The 23,147-nt window shown below is 41.5% G+C and overlaps 1 protein-coding gene across 6 annotated transcripts in view; it reads left to right on the top strand.

Annotated features, from left to right (window-relative positions):
* The window catches only part of slc7a14a (solute carrier family 7 member 14a), a 63,046-nt gene that overhangs the window by 15,822 nt on the left and 24,077 nt on the right, over positions 1-23,147 (top strand). Inside the window, exons 1-2 of one of the 6 annotated variants that reach the window (XM_039785247.1) lie at positions 18,311-18,564; positions 19,578-19,668. The exons of 1 other annotated variant lie outside the window; for it this stretch is intronic. The gene's annotated coding sequence lies outside the window, so the exon portion shown is untranslated. Of the gene's footprint in view, positions 1-18,310; positions 18,565-18,738; positions 19,016-19,577; positions 19,669-23,147 lie in introns of those variants that run through there. 4 more of the 6 variants (XM_039785249.1, XM_039785248.1, XM_039785245.1 and 1 more) reach the window with 4 other exon arrangements.

Genomic DNA, 23,147 nt, shown 5'->3' with positions numbered 1-23,147 from the left:
CTAATTAATTTAAATAACTGTTCATAAATGCAGCTTTAAGGACAAATGTAACAGTAGGGCCAGAAGCATGCATTGTTATAGACCATCACTAATATGAAAAACGTTACGTATGAAAGAAGAACATAATGTTGCACTGAGTCAGGGTTTGGAGCTGAGAGATCATTCCATACAGAGCGATAGTTTGAGAGATTTTGTGTGTGTGTGTGTGTGTGTGTGTGTGTGTGTGTGTGTGTGTGTGTGTGTGTGTGTGTGTGTGTGTGTGTGTGTGTCATGCTCACTGTGAACATAATACTCAACTTCAAAACATGTTTTTCACTACTGTGTACTGGGCACACATGAGAGAGATTTGGACAGAACACACACACACACACACACACACACTGTGGTTGCCGGTTAGATCATAGAATCCACTAGTGGTCTTGCTTACTTTGGCCCCTGTGTCTCTTTCTTTGTTATCCCTCTCTCCATCCCTTTACTTTGTTATCCATCCCTTGGTCCATCCTCTCTCCTTACTCAACGTCTGGCTGTCTTTTTCACACGATCAAAGGCTGAACCCTCCCTGTGCACACTCATTTTTATCATTTCATAAGCATGTGCAGTACTCCCAACACTCCATTTCTGTCTGTCATGCACACACATACACACAAGTGTATGCAAAACACTTTCTTTGAAATGCTCTTTAGGATGATTCAAACCATTTGGAGGGTGAGTGTGTTCTGAAGTGGAGTGGATGGGTTTGGTCCAGATCTTTATTTTGTTTTTAATCATCAACCATCATTTTCTTTAAATTCTTTCTTTCTTTTTTACTTCCTCACTTTCTCCCCTCAGTAGTTGGCCCTGCCCTTAAACTCACTTCTGGCTCGCTCTATAAAAACAAAACCTTTTGGCTTATCCTCTCCATCTGTTCTGCAATCCCTTCAAACTTTCCAAACTTGCTCTCGCTCAGTCCTCATACCTATTACAGTATGTTGATTTAGAAAAAAATGTTAACCATCCAAGCCCACAGCAGCTGTATTCATTTTAATGTGGATTGCACAATATCTTGCAGTAGTGATAATACCAATGGATAACTCCGCTGCGCTGCGCTGCGCTGCGCTGCACGCCAATATGAGCAAATATAAAGTAAAAATGAAATAATTGCTGCAATATACTGGCCATATTTCTTTGTTTCCCTGCAATGGGTGACTTATTCTTAAGCAGTTATCGGCCAATACAGAGAAGCTAAAATTCTCCCACAGAAAACCAGGATAGGCGCCACAATGGAGTGACTAAGGGGGCTGTTTAAAAATTGCCAGGGGGCAATTTAAATAAAATACAATTCAGCCTAACTTTGGAGCCTTCTCGACAAGCTAGCCAGTCATGGTTGGTACCAATAGATTCCTTACGTCTAGTTTTATACAACACCAATATAGTACTCACTCTTGCCTTAAAACTCAGCCTCTGAAAAAAAGTTAAGTTAAACAGAGGCGACAAAAAATACGGGCTTAGCCCCCTTAAGACCCCTCATGGCGCCGAGCCTGAATCAGATGCTCCTTTAGGAGTATTATGTGTGAGATTTTTGGGGGCTGAAGGGTTCCAGTTTAAATAAACCAACCACTTTCTAATCAGACAAGGCAATCACAGCGGTGAGGCAGGCAGGTATTTGCACATTCAGCACTGAGTCTGAGAACACACAAATGCTCGCAAAAATGTATGTGTTCACCACATAGACAGTCTATGGTTCACCATTATGATTATTGCACACACAATGAAACAAAGTTACAGTAGCGCACACACACACACACACACACACACACACACACACACACACACACACACACACACACACACACACACACACACACACACACACACACACACACCGCAAACAGAGGTAATAAAATAAATGGTTAAGCTCATGGCGACCTGTCTTATCGTCCACACAATGTGACTGTCCGAACACATCTTTGTCCCCACAACTGGATCCCACCAACCGGCGAAACACAAGACTATCGCTCCACCGCCATACAGTACGTGTCGGTGCTGTGGTTTTCTTCTGCAAGTCTCCTTTTGAGGTTACCTCTTTTTAAACATGCTCGGAGTTTAAAACCCTTACGAGTTATTGCAACAGAAGGAGTAATTGAGCCAACAGTTTTAACTTAATACTGTAAATCATACCATGATCCTGATAAGCAATCATGACTTCCAGGCCTTTGCTGCACTTAAATAATGCTCCTTTTGTCTGAAGAGGAATCTAGCACTCAGCAGTGGTGATAGCATCTGAACTTGGCAGATGCTTGCCGTGTGTGTGTGTGTGTGTGTGTGTGTGTGTGTGTGTGTGTGTGTTTTAGTGTATCATTGCCATGCAAGTGTATTTTAAGGATTTTTTTTGTCCATTTATATGAGGGTAGGTGTGTATTTTGATCTGATAGTGTAAATAATTTTTTGGGAGGCTCATGTGTATGGGTGTTAGTGTGCACTTTTCTGTGATGTGACTGCTCTCACAGGACATGTATATGTGTGTGTGTGTTATGGTTGGTTTATGTGCACATGAAGTAAATGTGTGTGTGTGTGTGTGTGTGTGTGTGTGTGTGTGTGTGTGTGTGTGTGTGTGGTGTGTGTGTGTGTGTGTGTGTGTGTGGAGTTATGTTGGCAGGGTGCGTGTTGTGCTAGTCTGGCCCCTTTGGTTTTACGATGTATATCAGACAGCTGCTTGGTCCAGCATCTAAAAGATCAGAAATAGAGTTGTTATTCTAGCAAAATGGTAACTGTGAGATACAGTTTCACACACACACACCCACACACCAGTGGACTGTACATACACACACACACACACACACACGTACCGTGCACACTCTCACAGACGGGCACGCGCACACAGCGCCAGTTGCTTCTGTTCCAGCTTTCCCTCTCTTGATGCATTTCTCGGTCTGCGTTGACCCCTTAGCTGAGAGGTCAGATGCATCTCAGGGGATGTACTCTACCGGCTGAGTTTTCCTTGAGTTGTTGACTTAGCAACAGTAATTGGTCTGAATTGAACTTCATGGAGGCATTTCATGGAAAGGTATTCACCGCAGATATTTCTGACTCTGCTGCTTGGAGGATTTCACTTGCCAATATTTGGGTTTTATTCGCCACCTAAGGCTGTTCAAAGGAGGAATGTACATGAATAACTGAGCGCACACAATTATTTTCTGCAAATGTAGTGTTATGTGTTATAAGTATTATGACCTAAGTCTTATTGTTTGTTATCAAAGATAAATGTCAGTCATAAAATAAACTTTCTTTTTTCTTTCTTTCTTTCATTCCTGCGAAAAAACAACCGATTCTGCACATTTTCTCCAAAAGCAACACTATTTGTGTGCCCAGAGTAAAGATTATATATATATATATATATATATATATATATATATATATATATATATATATATATATATATATATATAACACACACACACACACACACACACACACACACACACACACACACACACACGTGCACACACACACGTGCACACACATGCACAAACACACACTGAGCTGCAAGTCATGTCTCAATCAATGTAAACTGATCCTTGTCATCTGGATTTGGTTTAGATAGAGCCCATTTCAAGACTGATATGATCTAAGTTCACCCTGTGGTGTTTCTGTTCTTCCACGGCCTCTAAGACTCACTCACACACTGCTTTATTAGCTGCACATTATACACAAACTCACATACTTGCACCGGTAGTAAGAGAAAAAGAGACATTTCCTGCGCACTCCTGTCACTTGACCCCGTGTCTCAATATGTTAATCATTTCCTGCTGTATAATCCAATGAAATGGTTGAATTCACTGGCTTATTAGATTAGCCAGACTGGTGTCCATGGCAGTGAAGCAACAGCAGCATTGGATCTGGACTCAATTCAGTGGAAGAGTGCTTTCATCAGACTCTTACTCAATAGTATAAAATTGCTGTACATTTCTACCTCAAACTTAAAACCATACAGTTTACAGGCTCCCAACTGAAAAGTTTCTAAATAGTCGTTTAGTCTTTTAACTATGAATGCTTGCAAAAAATGAATGCCATTTCATCTAATAGTTGTGTGTAACAAAGTGGTCAAAACTTTAAAACGTAAATGAAATTTGTCTTTTTCAGGAGTGAGGAATATCCATATCAGTTTGCTTCTCATTTAAACTTTGAACCCTACAGTTGATTCCCTTGACCTCAGGGACGGCCCCAAATGTCTTCTTCCTGTCTACTTGGACTAGAAAGTAATTGGGGCTCTTGTTGCCCCAAGGCTAAAGTAGACAAAATGGATATGTTGCCATGCTTCAAAATAATAATAATAATAATACATTTTATTTGTAAAGCACTTTTCATAAAAGAATCTCAAAGTGCTACAGAAACCACATTAAAACGCATTACAATAAAAACAAAAATACATATATAAAATACGCATAAAAACAGCTAAAAGAGCAGTGTAGTGCAAAAAAAATAATATCTGCAAAGCCTAAGGACAACTTAAGAACGCCTGCCTGAACAAAACAGTTTTAAGCTCTTTTTTAAAGGTGTCCACAGACTGGGGTTTTCTCAGATGTTCAGGGAGGGAATTCCAGATGCGAGGAGCAGCGATGGAGAAAGCTCGATCTCCCATGGTGCGGAGTCTTGAGCGGGGCTGATAGAGGAGGTTTGTACAAAACATTAGATGACACATTGTGGTGAGGGACAGCTGCTGTGTTTGCATGGAAAGTATCCGGATGAATGGACTGAATAGAGCAGTAACAATGACAAGACTATTGAGACAGAGAATGCACACACCTCTTGTTTTTTTCATTTTTATTTATATATATATATATATATATATATATATATATATATATATATTTTTTTTTTTTTTTAAGATTATTTTTTGGGCATTTTTAGGCCTTTAATGACAGGACAGCCAAAGTCGAACCCTGGCCTGCTGCATCGAAGAGTAAACCTTTATATATGGGCGCCTGCTCTGCCAACTGAGCTATCTGGGTGCCCTCACACCTCTTGTTTCAATTGCAGTAAATTATCCACCTTCACTTCTTTACCTTTTTCTCTCTGAGTTATAATGTCCCACTTCAACACCCCTCCAGCTCTGGTTTAACAACTCCATAGCATCATTTATTCATGGTTTGCAGCACTGGGATCTGATTGGCCAGTTGTCGTTTCCATGGCCTGGTGGACAGTGCTCCATCAGGCCTCAGAGGGCCTGTGGGCATGTCTGTCTGTGTCGGTGAATGTATGTGTTTCTGTGTCTACGAAAATTAGCATTGAGAGTAGAAACAAGTGAGAGACAACATAAAACAGAAGATAACATGTGACCTAACCAATGGAAGGTAATCAAGAAAATTGAGAGAGGGATACTCGAGAGTGGGTGAAATAAAATTGAGAAAATGGGTGTTCGCTGTGTGGCTCTATTTTCTATAATGAGATCCTGACAGCTCTTTGTTTGTCCCCCTGCACCTGGCTGTTGAATGAGTGCTTGTGTGTGTGTGTGTGTGTGTGTGTGTGTGTGTGTGTGTGTGTGTGTGTGTGTGTGTGTGTGTGTGTGTGTGTGTGTGTGAGAGTGTGCATGTGGGATCCACATTCACTGTTAGTCTGACGAGAATGGAGATCTTTAACTCAAACCTTTCTATTACTTTTTATTACCTACTTTTTATTGCCCTATCAAGCTAATTAAAATAATATTCCAATTAAAATTAGATCAGGTCATGGCACAGTGAATATTTCAGGATTTTGTATACAATAATTAACTAATTGAAATAATGAACACTCCAACGGAGCAGCTGGAAGTTAATCCGCCCAGCTTAGAGGCAACTGGTCACTACCATAAGGGTATCGGCAAACCGGCCTGCACTAAATTATCGGTCAATAATCTGTTGGAGAGCCAAAGTAAACAAGTTAGCGGTGGCTAGATTTTTCTCTTTTTAACTTGACCTCACAGGAATAAAATTACAAGGAAGTGCACACACATGTTCTGTAGGCACATACGGCGTATAAATCCAGCAGTTGTGTTCCCAGGATACGAGACGCACACCACTGATGCACACACAAATTACGGCACTAATCCTTACAGGATATGAAACCGACTGATATAAACTGACTAGGCAGTTAAGGTGGTACTACCCCGCTGGCTGAGGCAAGGGATGAAAGCAGACCACGGTTTCAAAAATGGATGCAAAATGGTCATTGTTTTTATGTTAGACTGTGCAATTTCAAAGGGCTTTGTAACCAAAAGACATACTTTTCTCTGTTTAGGGCTCACTGGACAGGTGTCATCTTTGGCATTTGACATAAGCAGGTAGCATAAATTTGAAAATATCAGATGCCTGCTGATGATTGAAACAGGGTTGAGTCATCGTGAAATTTGCATGCTGTGCAACCAAAATGAGCTAAAAAGACTATGTCTAGCTGGAAAGTTGATTGATATTTCTCTGTGGGTTAGTCCCAATCTCCTTGGGACATAATTATTTATTTGGGGTGGTATGATGGAGGGGCATTTAACAATCTGAAAGGTGAAAATGATGAAAAGAACTTGTCTTTCCGAAGTGTTAAGATGTCCACTTGGTGGTTGAAAAGAAGAAGATCCAGCCTGTGTTGGGGCAGGGCTTCCACTAAAAATAGAAATGTATATAAAATGACCCCACACAATCCTGTTACCACCCACCTCTAATTACTATACAACGAAGTGTATTTGTGTTTGTTTGTGCGCATGATGGATGTAGAGGACATTATGTCATCAGCCAGGGTAAACAGTGAGTCATGGCTGGCCTTGGGTGGATTTCATTAACTGGCGAACAGCGCCTATCTTTATCTCAACAAACTGAGAGCCACATGAAGATCCGGACACGGCACGAGAGGGATGAATGGAAGGAGACCAAACGATGATGTTGAATGAAAGTTGTGCAGACATTTATAAAGATATTAGAAATATTAAAAATGTAGTGATAGAGGGAAAGATGGAGATATTGATAACGAGAAGATGGGGAGACATCAGCCGTGTTTTGTCTGCAGTTTCAAAATGCAGAACTCAGCCCCTCCCTCGATCTTCCATCTCCATGGTGATCTGTGTGTGTGTGTGAGAGAAATATGACAGGAAAGAAATAAAGAGTGCATGAGAACAGAGTGGTCAGTTTCCCAAAGGTAGAGGTGGTAAATTAGTTTCCCATTGCTGACAGAGTTCTATGACTGAAGCTTATAATGAGGCCTACAGCGGATATACACATTATCACACACAAAGAGATGCACATACTGAAGCACAGATCTCTCATCCTCTGCGACAGCAAGTTCTGCAGAAATATTAAAATGCTTCTCTCGGATAATAAAAATGATTTATCCCTCATTTCCCATTAGTTTTCTCACTCTTCTCTCACGCGGTTCCTTTCTCACATGTTGGCTGTAAATTAATTGCACTGTTATGAATATGCTGTAGCTTGGTGTCGGCGGGATTACATACCGTGCTTGACGGACGGTACATGGATAAAACATGCAATGCACACATGACACACAGGCTTGTATCAATACAGGAAGTCACGCTCCCATGCACGCTCACAAGTCATTTAGTGAATCTTAAAATGTTATAGTTCCAGAACCTGCATGGTGAGCTTCTTACTCTACGTTGGTTGCTATGCAATCGAAGCAAACCTAAACCCAAAGAAGCGAAAATGTTGTTTAGCCATATTTTGACTTATTTTGTGGGCATTTTTGTGAGCTGGAGGGCAGAAAAGTGAATTATGCTGCAGGAAAATCAAGTCCTTATACCTAAAATGATTTATGTTGTCAGTGCATTTCAACATTTTCTTTCATTTCAACTTTGGGAAAGGTATTTTTAAAAAAAAAAAAAAGTGGTTAGCGTCAGAGGACAGATCTCTTTCATGGTTAAAAGAAACTAAGGTTGGCTAATTAGTTTAATAGGAGATGGGACACAAAGTCTTGTCCAAATCACACACTTTGTAGAGGCACTCATCAGTCCCGACCTCTTTTTGCAGCACTATAAAAAGATCTCTTTAGCTTTCTCTGCTGAGCATAGACATACTGAATGTTGTTTAAACAAAGGACCAGTGCTGTTATTATATTCAAATTACAGAGTCACATGAAAAACATATTGGTTGTTTTTAAGAGTTTAAACAGAGTTTGAAGTTTTGTGTGTGTGTGTGTGTGTGTGTGTGTGTGCGTGCATGATATAAATTCAAGCTAACCATAGCTACTGCACTGTTCTCTATGAAGAATAAAACTGCAAAGTTTTTACAGCCATCTCTCACACCTACAGTGTACATGCTGAGTAATAAATACTAAAAGGATTTTCACTTTAATTAGCTTTATAGTTGCCATTAGGTATCTTTCCCATGCTGTCTGACAATATCACATACTGTATTATTCTGTCTGCTCACTTCACTCAAGCTACATTAATTTACACCGAATACAGTATCCATATCTCACACAAAATGCTTAAATTAAATTAAATACAGCATCTTAAATTCATCCAGACCCAAGACAATAACTTCACTGTCAAGAAAAATGTGATTTAAGTCAAGATAGGATAAATCTGTCGCCTGACTTCTGTTTAAAATTGCAGCATTTAAATATCTCACTTTCAAAATGTCTTTATGACTTCACTTTTTTTTCTGTTGTTAGAAAATAAATGTGCTATAGTCATACTGTAAGTATACTCATTTGACTTCTAGTGCTGCAATTTCTTTTGAAATAACGGTTTAATGTTGTTAAGGCTCCAAACTATTAAATGTCTTAAGATTTGTTTGCTGCAAAAAACCCACAAAGACTACAACAGCAAACCAGATTAAATCTGCAGCCAATCTTTAGAACTTTAAGTTTTAGTCAAATGTCTTTAGTATGACAACAAAGATAAATACTGTACATTCATCTCTTTATTTGTGTGCGCTAATCTCTAACACACACACACACACACACACACACACACACACACACACACACACACACACACACATATTCATGTAAAGTTGATCATTATGTTATTTGATTATTATATCATTTACAAAGTGCTCCTCCCATTGATAACCAAGCAGTTGGCTGACACATTTATACACACCTGCACATGTATTCATTGTCAACACACATGCACAGTTACCATGGTTACCCCCTCAGGGTGCTCTGTAGATGTCTGTGGTATCACAGATCATCTATATTTCTGAATGCTAAAGTCAGTTAAAATGAACCTGACCTCTCACACACACACACACACACACACACACACACACACACACACACACACACACACACACCACCTCCTCCTCCTCTGTCTGGGCTGCATTTGAAGCTGAACCCAGTATATGAGAATAGATCTGAGATATCTTTATCTGGGAAATGTACAAAGTACTGTGTGTGTGTGTGTGTGATGGAGAATGATAAGGCGACGGCTAGGGAAGTAAGAGGAATGTGAAACGAAAGAGCTGCGATAAGAACATCTGTTCATTCAGTGCAGATACTGCAGCTGATATTTGGCGTTTTCGGACCAAACTGTTACTGGGGACTCCCCAAGAATTATATACCTTTTTAAGGGCTTTTTTCTGTTTGCATTCGCAGCGGCATTAGGAACGCCAAAGGTGCTGGCTAGTTAGCTAGCTACTGTCTGCCATCCTCCCTGCAAAGTAGTCTCCAAGCAGCAGGGAGTGAGGTGGCGGGACCAACTGCTGCTGCTACTTTCTGTAGAAAGTATGGTGGAATTAGCAGGCGAGCTAGCTAACTAGCTAGTTAGCTGATGCTACATAGCTTATTCCATCATGCTTTCATGCTACACTTGTTACAGAAAATGAGCTGAACAGAGTTCGCTTTCTACGCTGTGACAAGAGTGTGTGAATGAAGCATTAAGTTGTTAAATTTTACTATTTTAGCGGCTGGCTATTTAGCGAGCGGTTGTAAAATGGTGGTCGACGATGCTGCATTGTCTCATGATCGAGCAATCATCAACGTACAATTACGTCTGGACCAATCACTGTACATAGTTCCTCTTGTGAGAGAGGAGAGTACCTACTCTGAAGTAGGAGCTAAAAAAGTCACTCAAAACGGCATCCTAAGAACTACAATTGTTCGCAGTTCTTGAGATGCAGCCACAAAAAAAGGGTTCTTAGAACTGTGTTCCTCTGGTCCCAAAGCGTGTATTGTCAGGTGTGTGTACTGTGTGCACATATGCTTGCCAGGACAATTAGCTATGCTCCTTATTCAATTTTTTTCAATTTTCAATTCAATTTTATTTATAGTATCAAATCATAACAAGAGTTATCTCGAGACACTTTACAGACACTTTACACTCTATAATTTATTCTGCCCATCTATTCTATTCATTTATCAATACAAAACAAAGATACGAAATTTCAAGATGCTCTCTAATACTCAAGTTTGTTTGTGTTTTTGCCTCCACAACACGTTTCATATCTAAATCTCTCCTCATCCCTCCATCCCTCACTTTTTCCTCCATCCTTCTAAAAGTTTAAGGAGTGAACAGGCTCGGCAGTTTCCCCTTGGCTGAATTACGCCCATACAGGGAGACATTCATTTTGTTTAAAAGCACTGTTGAAGCCAGCTCTCTCGCTCCTGAGGTGGAAGTGGCTGTTAATCATGTCTGAAGCAAATACTCCCCATATGAACACATTCACACACACACACACACACACACACACACACAGGACACAAACACCAATCGATACACATTCACAGTTGTAAATCTAAAATGTGCACACACACACTATCAGGCTGGTTTGAGTTGGTTGTCTGTTTCTGCTGTGCTTCAGAAGCTGTTTATTGGGCCTGTTGTGTGTGCGTGTGCGTGTGTGCGCGCGCGCGCGTGCGTGTGTGTGCGCGCACAGCTGCTGAGTCGAAGCACCGGCAGAGGCTGGCGCTAATAACCCCATCCTTAGAGCAAACACCTGTGGGAATGGCCAGGCTCAAAAGAGCTGCAGAGGATCATGGAACGGGACCCGCGGTGCTTCAAAGAGACCATGGCATTTACTCACTGCAATGCCAATTAGCGGTGTGTGAACCTCTCTGGGTTTTGCCTTTTGCAATCAAAGCCTGTGTCAAATTGTAACACAATGAGGAACATAATGTTTAAAGAACCATGCAAAATGTATTTCATAACATTTGTTTTCAGAGGCAGAACTTTTGATATTCAACCTTCATTTTAAAGTTTATCTTTAAATCTGTAATAACAGATTTTTTTTTTTTGAGTCACTTGGGGGCAGCAGAATAAAGTTCTGAACATGCTATTGACCTTGTATGTCGATATGGCAAACTTGTTAGCAAACAGTTGCTTATTTTTACCTCCAGCAGTTACTGGGTTAGGTTATGCACTCATAAAACGATGGATTGGAAAGTTTGTAAGTACACCAGAAGTTTATGTTAATAACACTTGCCTGTTGGCTTCTCGTCTCTGCTGTTACTGCTGCTGCTACAGAGCATTAAGAGTGCTTAAGGATGTCTACAAGTTACAACACCGAAAAGAGATACAACAAAAATATTTATTAATTAAACTTTTTTTTTAAAGTAAGTGCTGTAGTATAACTAGCAGGAGACAAGTTATAATTGAGGTAAGTTTGGAGACATTATTTAATCATTAAATTAATAAATATTTTTGTTGTATCTCTTTTCGGTGTTGTAATTTGTAGACGTCCCTAAGCACTCTTACTGCTCTGTAGCAGCAACAGCAGAGAGCAGAAGCCAGCAGGCAAGTGTTATCTACATAAACTTCTGGTGTACTTACAAACTTTCCAATCCATCATTTTATGAGTGCATAACCTATTTGTACTAGTGTAGAAGTTTGGTATCATTTTGAGCGTTATTAGTGGGGTAACTTAGGAGATACAAACGTGGATCCACTAGCCCCTGCGCTAAGCTATTCAGCTGATAACGCTAACTCTCCCAATGTTCAGCCCAGGTGAAAAAAGCTTCTGGGGGGGGTTGTTTGGCTCGAGGTCATGGTGCAAAGGATCCTAGGGTGAAATTACTGCGAACCATCACTTTAAGGACAGTTTTATGCTCCCGTTGGTAGCCTTATAAGATGTGGAGGAAAAGCTACTTTGTTTCGCTGTAAGATGAAAGATTGAGTTTATCTTTAGGCATAATTTTTTAAATCATGTCCTGCAGACTGAAGAAGGGCAGAAGGACTCCAAGAAAGAGAGGACTGCAGAAAAAACTGAAAAGACAAGCCCTGCTCAATCTACCCCCCCCCCCCCCCCCTCAGTTCTCCACCACCACCGACATGGCAGAGCAAGTCGCAGAGAGGGAGGGAGGTTACTTCTAGAGATTGTGTTGAATAATACATTTCCATTGGAGCGGAGCCGGGGAGGCTGACATGGATGGAGGAGAGACTGTTGAGCTGGATATAGAGTTTTGATAGCGTGTGAATATGGAGCATTTATTACGATGAGGTATGAGCAGGCAGGTTAGTCACAGAGTGGAAATATGATATTCAATAAATCTATTGGATTCACACATGCAAAAGGGAAAAGTGTAGCAGCACGTGTTCCTTTTTAGATGCACGTGAGTTCCTAAATGTGCACACAGACCACATTAATCCATCTGTCAAGTGTGTGTTTGTGTGTGTACTCCTGCAGGTTCAGATCTGACAAGTAAGAGGGGTCACTCCTGCCCTGTGGCCCAGTGACCTCATCAGACAGAATTGAATTATGGTTAGTGGCACTTAGGTCTCACAGCTGTGTCTCTGCTCAGGGCACAGTGATAGTGAGTCATCTTTCAGTCACTCACACTCACACAGCCGCTGGACTGCGGGGTAGCTGACATTTAGCCATGGAGGAAAAAGCTGTGAGCTTTAAAAAGACTACAAAGCTGCAGCCATAATAGTATCAAACATGCTGGAGCGTACTGCAGAGTGGAAGCACAGCAAGTAGTAGATCTGCTTTTATTTACAATGTATAAAGTGGACTTAGTTAGTCTGCCCCGCAATATTTTGAGTGTTTTATGTTTTTTTAACATAATTAACTTTTATTGTCAATTGACCGTTGATTACTGCTTATCTCCATCCCATCCCTGTATCGTGTCTTTCTTGCACAGTGTTAAGAAAATCAAAAATACGTGTTCGTTTGATTTCTGAGGAGGAAGGAGAGGCCTGGGTCGAATTGAAAGTTAAGCAAAAGGTTTAATGAACAACACGATGAAAACGACAGTCAAAACACAATCAAACATAAAACATGAAACACTGCAAGCAGTGGACTGAAATGACATGCCTCCTCTTCAGGAATTACATCAATCAGTCCTGAAACATGACAAAACAAATGCACTGTAAAACAGCGGTCTGCTAACCTGCTTCCCCTTGCGGGGTCACAGTTGCAGCCATGCGACATGACAAAACAATACCCTGTAAACAGCGGACTACAACATGCTTCCCCTTGCGGGGTCACAGTTGAAGCCCTGAATCCTTCTCTGGATTCCACATTTATTCCCTACACCTGGGTGGTTCCTCAAATGAAATCTTTTCCTATTGGTCAGATGTCTCTAAAAAGAAAAGGTGTACGTTCCCAATCAATGTGTCTTGAGGCCACACCCGGTCACAGGATCTTACCGAGGCTATGTCAGTTGTTTCCAAACTACAGGAATACACATTCTTTTTCCTAATCAATTCTGGCCCAACAGGGGATGGCACCCCAAAAAGCAGGAACAACAGTTACCTTTTCTGTGAGGACAATGAGTCTTCTACAGCATCTACTTTCATGCTAAATAACAGACATGACCTAATTAATTCTTTTAGAAGCTTGAGTTTGGGGTGAGGCAGACAAATGCTAATTAGTGTGGTGTGATGCAATCGGTTGATTCAGTGTTTTTTCTAGCTACAATGTTCATTTAACTAAAAGTATATTTTTTTTAATCAGACATCACCAATGGTTTAACTTTTTACAACCTAACAACAGCCCATATTCAGTTAACAATGACAATGGTGGCAGATTTACCACTCAAAATTCAGCAATACCTAGAGAATAAAGCAAACATTAGCTTCACGAGTTCGACAATGCTGCCTCTCAGAGTCCTGCTAAAGGGTTTATAAATTTGCCAGCTACATGTCATGCTAAAAGACTGAGGCTAACTAGGGGTTTCCACCGAATGCAGAACGTCTCTGCTCCGCCGTCCGTCAATACCCACCAGGTCCGGATTTGTTGCGTAAAGGCTGCGGCCATGACTGACAGATGAAGTCACGAGGACCCACAAGATCTCGCAAATTCAGGTAGAATAGAACCACAAAACCAACCATCCAGAGGAGTAGAGGGGAAACAACCCTGTGCTGTGTTTTCAAGGTGTAGTGCAGGGAAATATGATCCGCCGTGAGCATGGTGTATTTTATTTTGAAAATTAACCTGATGTTTTATTTTGCTTCTGTGCTCGACTTCCTGTCCCGCACTATCTGCCCTGTGCTGAATTGCTGCGGCTCGCCGGAGCTGCGCCGGAGTCGGAACGCAGCCGTTCTGCAGTCAGTGGAAATACACACATTGTCTTTAATGGAAACCTAATGACTCCGCCGCCGTTCCGGAGCAGATCCGCAGACGTTCCGTTTGGGGTAAAGCGGCATGCATGCAACCTGTCTATAGCCTAGTCCTAGTAGATAAGTAAAAATATGTTATCAGACTGTTATTTTATTCTAATACATCCATTTTTGGCTGCTTAGCTTACATATGCTTGACTTGACTGTTACATTTTAAAAGTTCCAAGAGTAAAGGCTGATGAGGACTTACTCTTGTGTTAGGTTAGGGTTAGATGTAATGCAATCTTTGGTAATGTGCTGTAACGAAAATGTCGCCAAATGCAATAAAGCGCTAGCCTGGAAATCCAGACCCAAATACGAAAAATTAAGGGTCTGGCATTGAGTAATGAAAATGGTCCAACTCGAGGGGCGGCACCAAGCAGGCATTTGAAAATCTCACTGCACGCAATTGGATGACACTACGACCAATCACAACAATACACAGGGTGACGTATCCAGAGCCCCATACGCTTAGCTATCAGCGGAGCTAACTGGTAGATTAAACTGTCGTCATCTGTATAGCTCGCCTCTGGCCCACCTATATCAGATACACCGATGTGATGCAGCTCAGCTACAAGGGCATAGTTAATGAGCATCATCACTCAATGCCAGAGTGACTTTCTGAGCAAATTCAAATTGTGCTCTCGCGAGAACTCTGGATTTCCAGGGTAATAAAGCGCAGGACAGAGATGCTAACATTGACCTAAACTCTGATGACAACCAGGATTGGCTTCCACACAGTGGTGAAATATAACAAAGTGGATGTACTTGATGAACTTCTAACCCTAACTAATGTAGTTAGTTAGTAATGAGCTTCAGTCTGCCTCAATCTTTTTACTTCTTTGTTTTAGTCGTGTTCTGGTTCAATATTACTTTTTGTGATGGATGGTGGGTATCTCATCTTTTATTTTCTTAATTTCTCAAGAGCAACAAAGATGGCTGTCACAAGGAACAGTGCTACTGCAATGGACAAGAAGCTGTATTTAATAAAATGCCTTCAGAGGGCACACTTAAAGCTGTCCCGTTATGACCTAACTATACTGGTCAGAGTGAATAAGTGAACACAAACCATAAAGCCCTGCACTGAAACCAAACAAATGAAAATATTTGGTTTACACACACACACACACACACACACACACACACACACACACACACACACACACACACACACACACACACACACACACACACACACACACACACACACACAATGCAGCTACATTTATACTATCTATGGCAAATAACATGGCTATCTGCTGAATATTTGATCAGACAGCAGCAAAGGCTTACTAATTTAGCAGCAGGCCTTTACGTGACTCTCACTGCCTGTGCCTTTGGAAATGAATGGTGGGCGGTAGGGATGCATTTCCCCTCATCATATTAAACCCCAATGCTGCTCCAAGACACCCTCAAGTCATTGCGACTGTGGAAAATGTCACATGCCTAGAAAATGTCCAACGGCTGTCTAAATATGACGTCATTATGTTTGACAGACGTGCCCTGACGTACCTACACCATCCACTACAGTGGTGAGGATGATTGGTAGCTGCAGCCTTACCCGGTTTCCACATGGTATTACAATCTATGTTGAGTGATCTAATCACAAGTGCACAGCTCGAAGTACAGGTGGGAGTGCACCCAGGACACATTGACGCGTTGAGACACACATCACATCACATCACATCACATCACTCAGACCACATTCGGAGTTGATTTAAGCCACATTCTTATAGCAGTGTGTGCACGTATGTGTCCTGGGCCACATTAAGGACCGCCTACTCCACTGTGTGTATTTCTCATGTCACAGAAACCATCGAGAGTGAATTGTGTGTTTTGGATTTTATTATCATACTGTCGGTGATGTGTCCGTGTTTTTGTTCAGGTGCTGCCTGCTTCTATAGCCACAGCTCTCCGGAGGTCTGTAACCCATGGTTGCCCGAAAAAGGCAGCCGTGCTGGTAGACAATCACCCTTTATTTATTTATTTTTTCATAAAATGTCACTTAAAGTGCTCATATTATAGCCTGGGTAAACCCTGACGAACTTCTGGCAAATTTGAGATTTGCTCTGCAAGTCAGTCTGGCGAAGAGCCCATTCAAACCCATTTCCAATGTCCCCAAAATCGAGGCACCAATCCCAACCGCTGAGGCGGGCTTTACACCAATCACAACCGTTGAGGCGGGCTATACGCGACGACGATAGCGCAGCGACGGCGAGCAGCTTTTTGTTTATATTCTACATGACGGCTACCGAAGCGCAGTGTCACCGGATCGTTGGTCTGATTGGTTGAAGGACTATCCAATGCGCCCGGAGGCATTTGAGCGGCGTCCGTTGGTGATGCCCCTTTGGAAATGAACTGTCAATGAACCTTTCCAAGACCCACTCTCAGTTACAACTGAGAAGGGTCTGGTGTCAACCAGGCTCCTTATATTATGCTTTTTGGCTTTTTCCCTTTCCTTTATTGGCTTTTTTTTGCACGTTTATAGGTTTACAAAGTGAAAAAGCCCAAAGTCCACCCCAAAGGGACTTACCATCTCCAACAGAAAACACTGTTCACAAACTGCTCCAAACAGCTCTATTGTAGTCCAGCCTTTACTTCAGAGACTAACGTGGGTCACTTTGTAACACGTTATAATGCTCGCCTAGCTGCTAGCATGGCACGCCCTCATACTCTGCTTCTGATTAGCTAGTAGTCCTTACCTAGGTACTGCACATGTGCGACTCCCAACAAAGATGGAACAGAAGTGAGATGCCTCACTCTGTAGCTAAAACAGAGAGCTCAACACACAGGGTGAAAAGAGGAGCTGCAGCAATGTGCAGTACAACAAATATATGGTGTCTTTTGAAAATGAAACCATGTAAACCTATTCTGGTACAACCTCTAAATACAATTATGAACCTGAAAATGAGCATAATATGAGCAATTTAATTCATAAATATGTAGAATATGACTACAGACATTACTGTTCTTACGTAGAAATGTCTACTATTTTTATTTAGAAACAGGCGAGTCTGAGTGGGACAAAGCAGCGCCTGTAAAACCGTCAAACTGTTTCCGCCAAATCAGGAAATGTTGGGTCTTTATCAGCAGTAACTAAACACGACTCTTATAAGCAAACATAAAATAACTTCTTTTTTTTAACTAAAAAGATTGGAAATGTTGCCACTGTGTGGCAATTTCACAACCTATTAATTTCCTGCAATACTGTAATGCAATTACCAGGAAATATACATGGTCAGGTGGGAGAATAACGCTTCAAGTGAAACTAAAGAGCAAAGTGTGGTTCACCACTCAATTACCTGCTTGCAAATGTTCATAACATAAATTTTTTACTATTTGTATGTATTTGTAACAACCAATGTTAACAACAAGGGTTAGGATGGTTACCCCCGTTTTTTTTCTCTGTCATTCTTTTGTAAAAATCCTTTTTTTGTATCTTTATCAAAATACCTGATATTTATTTGGCACGCTGAATTGAAAAACAATGTTTGTTGTGTTCTTTAACTGAATTATATAAAAAAAACCTCCCTTCTGTTGAATACTAGCATTAATTCATATAAATAAAATAGGCCTGCCCTAAATTGACTCTATTATTTAATGTAATGTTAGATGGCTCGTTTATGACAACAATATGAGAGAAAGCAATAATAAAACCATTACAACTATAGACCTATATAAAGTACAAAATAAGTATGGAACTCCAATAAGACTGATATTGTGGGCGCATTGTAGTAATCCTTGTGTCACGGCTGGATCAGTGTAAATCACGAGGGTGGGCTGGGACAACGACGTCCGGTCAGCTCGGTGTCTCCTCGGCCGAGGGCAATCCGGAAACAAAACGGATGAATAATACACCGTGTCGGCGGTCACATGTCGTGCAGCGGGCTCCTGAATGATTTAAAGCTTTTTACATCACCAGCCTCACCCTCAGCCTCCCCTCCCCTCGCCTCCCCCTCCCGCGCTGTCTTTATCTGATGCACCGCGCAGCCCAGAGATGCTGCTGCTGATGCTGGCGACCGACTGCAGCATCCGACATGGGCATCCTTTAATCCGGCCGTGCCACAGTGAGTGCTTTTCCTCCACTTTTTTCTCATCCTCTCATCCCCTCGTTATTTCAAACTAGCCCTCCAACCCTCTCCCTCAGTCCCCCCCCCCGCCCACCCCCTTTTTTGTTGTCTTTTCTTTGTGCCCCTTTTTTTTCACGAGCGATGGCGCATAGCGCGGCGGAAACCGTGCGTCCTTGTAGAGGAGGTGGTGTTTGTTGAGTCCGCGGAGTGCACGGAAATGTCGGGAAATGGTCTCTTCCTGTATGCGCAGCTCACCTTAACGGTGTGCGTCTTTGCGTGAGAAAGAGAAGGGAAGAGAGGGAGTTTAGGGCGGGTGTCGCTGCTCCCACCGGACTAGAGCTGCAGCAGGCTACCGTTTGGAGGGGTCGAGAAGAGTACAGGAAGAGCCAGAGGGGCGGCTGCGACTCGACTTAAAGAGGGTGGGACGTTTAATACATTTTTTTTGCAGGTGAGAGCATGATAAGTTATTGCTTATATAGACTGTGTTTAGGTGTGTCAGAAGGAGGGGAGGGGAACAAAGATGGTGAAACTTAGTGTCTTTATGCTCTGGAAAGGAGAGGGGGAAAAGGATGTTCCTTGCTGTGATAATGGAGAGTATAGAGTTTATTTTGCTGTTGTCTGTCCTCATGATACTATAGGCTAAAATAACATTTTTTTCCCCAAAGGATGAATCTGTATCTGATGTGGGAAAATATTTTTAATGAATCACAGTAGGCCTCTTTGTTATGGCACATATGTCTCTATCTATCTAGATCCATCCATCTATTGCCCCACGCAAACAGTGAGGCAACATACTGTGCTGCTGGATGCATGTGTGTGTGTCTATGTGAGAACAAGAGCACTCAGACACTGAAAGCCTCAAGCCGTGGAACTGGGTTAATCCCTAATGACATGCCATCTCTCTCTCTCTCTCTCTCTCTCTCTCTCTCTCTCTATTGCTCTATGTGTCATAAGGTCTTGTCTCTTTTTTATCTGTTCCTTAATTCTTTTTTCTCGTCTTTCATACTCAGTTGTGATGACGTGCTGTCCGTGGTGCTGAAAACAGTCAGCAGGACGCTTGCTAATACGCTCCTACTTGATGGCCCTGTCAGCGCTCAACAGGTGCCTATTACTTACCACCAGAGACAGCCGCCCAGACATAAAAAGAGTTGCTTTCAATTTTAATTCAAAGTCTTAGATGGAGGTTGTGTTTGCATGCCAGAGCTGTCGGGTTTTGTTTTAAAACGGCATATTCATGACACAGAAAGTGATTTCATTAACAACATGGAATTATTGATAGCTTAAAATTAAAATACAATTTTTATATTAGGTCTTTGGCTGACAAAATTAGAACACGCTTGGTCAACTATATATTTCAAATGGCATTTTAAAATTTATTTTTATCATAATATGGACGTGATGAATGCTTTAGTTTGGAAACTACACATGGGTAGCATTTACAAAAGGTTAAATCCCCCAAAATAGCACCATACAGCAAATCCATAAACTGGAGATACGGTATAATGAACAAATAAGCTAAGGCAAAGGCAGCTCTGGCCAAAACAATGGATGTCACAAGGAAAGAAGATAACATGCTGCTGCTGCTGCTGCTGATGACGACGATGATGATGGCAATGGTGTAAATGACAGTAATAAGAAGTAGAACCAAAATATTACATAACTGACCAACTTAGCAACTGCAGTTTGTCTTCCTACATATCACACACACACACACACACACACACACACATTCACATACACACATACACACACACCCCCAAGACATCCAGGTCTCACATCACATTCATTCACATGAAGGACCACTAGAGCAGCTGGAGGTGCAGTTACTTGCTACTTGCTCAAGGGCACTTTAGCCTTAGCATAACTGCCTTTCATAGCATCAAAGTAAGTGTTGCTTTTTACAGTGACTGAATGCTTTCACTTTAAGGAGGTGTCTGGTAGAGTTTCTGACTTAACAAAGGACAAAATCTTTGTTTTTATCATTATTTTTCAGGCATTTTCTGCCTTTTTTTTTAGGTGGTGATGAGACAGATCCCCAGTCGGATTCGAACTGGGGAATAGTCTGTACAGTATCTAAACCTCTAAGGCCTGGGGACGTCCCAAAAGAATGAATCTTGAGTGTTATGGTTTGTTTGTAGGAGGACCCAAACTTCAAGACACTGACCAGGATGCAGTTAAGGGTTAACAGTTTTTTTTTCAATGGTTATAGTTGATGGATACATGGTGATGGCAGACAGAAGAGCATGAATTGAGAGTGGCAGGGCGACGTGGCAGGCAGAGGAAGTAAGAGAATAGGCCCGCAGGCAGCCTGGAGCACAGGGAACAAACAAGCAATAATACTGGTTGCAAGAACACAAGGAAAACTACGGCCTGAGATCACTCTATCTGCGTCAAAGTTTTTGTCACTAGGGGGCAGCTGTTGTGAGCACAATATTGACATATGAGCTTCATATATATATATATATATATATATATATATATATATATATATATATATATATATATATATATATATATAAGCAGCAGGTTTGTTGACAAGTTCAATGTGAACTTGTCAACAAACCTGCTGTTTTCTTGTTTACACATCCAGCAACTACAGAGCAACATTGGCTTTTATTTGAAATCGTCTGTCTGGCCGCCTGATGAACGTAAGTTCATTTTTCACTTTCCTTTAACTCTGTTTTGGGCCCCGGGGGAAATATCTGCTTCTTTAGCTGCTAATTGCGCCATTATGTTCACAAGCTAGTTGCTAACTGTGTATGTCTGCTGTTTGGTGCTGAGCGTTGTGTTTTCAAGATGCTGTGCGACTGGTGAGTTTGAACTTAAACAGTAAATTTGTGGGCTGGACAGCTAAACAATGAGGTGAAACTCACTGTAAAGCTTTGTAAAGATGGGGGGAGCTGCAGATTCCGGTAATAATTCACTGTAGGTTCATCACAACGAGCAACCCCTTTCGTAATGACACTTTTTTTTTGACATTGTCATACAATGTTGTTATCAAACTATTGGTTATAGTCACGTTAGGTTTAAGTCACAAGCCAAAGCAATGTTGTGAAAGCTCAAAATACACTAACTGTAACTGCAGGGGTTATGAAATGCTACTGGTCTCTCGTTCATCTTTGTTAGGGATAATGGATGGTGTGTGTGTGTGTGTGTGTGTGTGTGTGTGTACGAGACAGACACTAGAGAGAATTGATGTTTGTTTTAGAGATGTTCATGTGCCTGTTTGGAAGAATAATGCATAAAAGATTTCTTTAAAGCAGATAGATACTTAACATTTAGTGATGTCATCTGTACCCTCTTAATGTAAAATATAGGTGTGACTCATGCAGCAGAAACACACACACACAAACATAATCCTTTATATTTGTGAATGGCTGGCTGGCCCCCACCGCCCTTTCTCCATCAGATGCTGCTCAGTGCTGACGTCAGTGAACCTGCCTGCGCATAAAGGCTAATATAATCAGGACCTCACACACAGACACATTGGATCCTTTCCTTTGTCTCTGTCAGCAGTGCGCGCACACACACACACACCTCTGGTTATTGGCTCAACAAACACTAAAGAGAGAGAGAGAGAGAGACAGACGGAGACTGGTGATCCAGTGTGTGGGAGGTGGGCGGCCTTGATCATTATCATTACAATGTAATCCGATCACGGTTGTAAATTTGTGACTGTGGCTTCTTTCCTACAGATTTATTAGTGTTGATCTTTCCTACCTTTTACCTCAATTTCTTGTAATTTTAAGCACTTTCACTTTCTTTATTATATCTATAGTCTGTCAAATCTGAAAGCTGTCACATTTTAAACTGCAGAGTCTAAGCCAAACAAAACAAAATCTTCCTAAGAGCAGATGATTGTTATGGATGGGGTGTTTGTTCTCTTGCCTTCTTCTGTATGTTCTTCAAAAGTCATAGGCTCCCATCATTATAAAAGCCATTAAAATAGCAGATAGAGACATTCTGTTGCATTGACAAACAGTCAATCATTTAGCAGATGATTTAGCAAAGTAGTTCCAGTAGTAAAACTGATTGAGAGAAAATCATTGCATGTCTAAAAGGCTTTGTCCCAATTACCCCCCTAATAGGCTTCCTTCCCTTAATGAATGGTATCCTCAGTTTAAAGTGGCCTTCAAAAAAGACCGCTACAAGAGATAGTAGAAAACTAACCCGGTATTTTCATCTCCACTAAACCTGTTTGAGTCGTGACTCCCTTGGATCTTTCACCCGACCCTGTAAATTAACTCATGAGTCGCGATGTCTCTAGTATCATTAACTCGGATCAGTTGAGTCCTACTACAATTCAGTCTAAAATAATAGCACCACACACAAACCTCTTGCAACATTAGTTACTACTAGTCCTAGCCATCTTAGCTGCCAAAAGCTTTATAACTTACAATTTCGTAGGCAACCACAACTTCACAAGTCAACTCAAGTGACTGAGTGAGCAGAGAGACAGTCCGAGACAGGTTCTACAAACCTCCCGAAGCAGGAAACATTGCAAGCTCGCCTCGGCTCGCCTCGCAGACCATGGAACTCGTGAGTCGTCGACAACTCATGAGTTGTCGGGGGAGTCAGTC

This window comes from Perca fluviatilis, chromosome 20 (genome assembly GCF_010015445.1).
Source record: "Perca fluviatilis chromosome 20, GENO_Pfluv_1.0, whole genome shotgun sequence".
Classification (NCBI taxonomy): domain Eukaryota; kingdom Metazoa; phylum Chordata; class Actinopteri; order Perciformes; family Percidae; genus Perca; species Perca fluviatilis.
This window is presented reverse-complemented; position numbering and strand designations above follow the sequence as displayed.